This window comes from Lycium barbarum, chromosome 6 (genome assembly GCF_019175385.1).
Source record: "Lycium barbarum isolate Lr01 chromosome 6, ASM1917538v2, whole genome shotgun sequence".
NCBI classification, from domain to species: domain Eukaryota; kingdom Viridiplantae; phylum Streptophyta; class Magnoliopsida; order Solanales; family Solanaceae; genus Lycium; species Lycium barbarum.
The window spans coordinates 121286866-121289137 of record NC_083342.1 but is presented as its reverse complement, the minus strand read 5'-3'; positions in this window follow the sequence as shown (position 1 = coordinate 121289137).

Sequence of the window (2272 nt, the reverse complement as noted above, 5' to 3'; positions counted from 1 at the left end):
AATAATGAGGAATAACATCAAGCAAACGAAACATAAACGGTCAAGAAATGTATACACATATTTTCTTGAAATGATGAAGTTAGTCTATACTTAAAACTTTAAGACTACAACAGATGCTAACACATGAAAGCGCTTTTCAGTGTTGTTGAGTAGAAAGAGATGATGACATGAAACTCAGTACGAGAACTCACTCTTCTAATATAGTAGAAAAATTAAAATAAAAATAAAAAATTTAAGGTGGATCCCACTCTTCTACAATAGTAGGAAAAAAATTAAGGTGGGATCCATGTGAACAATTAAGAGACAATTGCAAAAAAAAAGGTGGGGTCCACGCGAATAACTAGGGGACAATTGCAAAAAAATAAATAATAAGGTGGGGTCCACGTGAAAAAGTAAGAGACAATTACAAAAAAAAAAAGGACATTTAAATAATAATAATAAGTTCAGAAAATGTTAAAGGTATGCTTAGAGAAAATTTAAAGAAGAGAATTTCATGAAAAAAGAAATAACGATTTAAATTGAACACAAAAACCGCTAAAGAAGTCATAAAATCAAAAGATTTAAAACTTATACCTTTGGATATAAGTTTAGACACATACATCTCACACAAATAATGAGGAATAACATAAAAAAGACGAAATATAAACGGTCAAGAACCGTATACGCATTTTCTTAAAATGATGAAGTTGGTCTATACTTAAAATTTTAAGACTACAACAGATGCTAACACACGAAAGTGTTTTTCAGTGTTGTTGAGTAGAAAGAGATGATGACAAGAAACTCGGTAGGAGAAGGTGTATTTCTCAAATCAGGAAAGTCATATATGAGAGAAGTGGCCTAAGTAAAATAATTTATTGATATTTTCAATTAATTGAATTATAATATTTTCTATAATAAAAATTTCATAATTATATTACTAAAAGGTACTCACTCTATCCTAATTTATGTGACATAGTTTGACTATGCACGAAATTTAAAAAAGAAAGGAAAGATCTTTGAAACTTGTGGTCTAAAACAAGTCATAAATATTTGTGTGGATTTAAATCATTTCATTAAAGGTAGAAGGGGAAGTTTCAAGTTAAATGATTTCTAAACATAAAAATATATCATTCTTTTTAAGACAGACTAGAAAGAAAAGTTTGGTACTATTTTTTGTGTTGGGCCCGTGCTAGCACGGGCTTTCATCATCTAGAGCCTATTTGGATGGGCTTAAAAAAAGCAGCTTATAAGCTGCTTTAGATAAGCTAAGCCAAACGGGCTCAATTAATTTTTTGAGCTTATTTTAAGCACAAAATGGCTATAAGTTGACCAGCCAAACACTCAAAAAAGCTGAAAACAGCTTATAAGCAACTTATAAATCAATCCAAACGGGCCCCTAGTTACATGAAGAGAACCGACTTATACATACATGATATCGAGCTTTGTAGGTATTCAATTTATCTCAACGGGATGAAATTTCTAGTATAAGTTTATGTACTGACGTCACGTATGATTAAAGCACCATCTAATAGCAACTCGAGAACAACAACAATATTACTAGGCTACCGTCCACGAATGTCAACTCACTAGAGATCTCATCACGTCAAGATAAATCAAATACCTAAAACGCTCAATATCACTGTGTACAAATTGTCTCACTTTATTTTTTGTTGCTTTTAACTCGTACGTTCATTAGAAATCATTTAAATTACGTGTTTTTTTAACTATCATAGAAATTATTTCACATAATTCATGCTTCTTAGAAATTATAATGTCAATCTATGCATTTAGTTCAACTCAGACCACATCATGTTGGCATTCAGCAATTTAGTGGCGGAGCTAGGAATTCAAACAAGGGGATTCGAAAATCAAAATTCGTATGCCAAGAGAATTCAACGCTTTATATATGTGTGAAAAAAAATATTTTTACCCTATTTACATAGTATAATTTTTTCAACGAAGGGAGTTCAATTGCACTTGTTCAGCATCAAAGGAGCTAAAACAATATACATTTTATACAACTTGTGGTGCTTAATTTGGAATCCATGTTAAGATGTTGGCATACAAAATTGTGCAAGTACAAATGTCAATTTATTTATTAAGCTTTTACTTAATGAACAAGAATAAGAATTAACAATATAGATCATGTGTTGTAAACCAAACATTGCAATCTTATGGGATTATCTCGTTCCTTGTTTAAGTGACTGAATTTTCTCTCTTTCCAGTTGTCATGATCTTTCTTTCATCTAGGTTACTCTTTTTCTTAGGACAATCTATCGTACACTAGTCACAC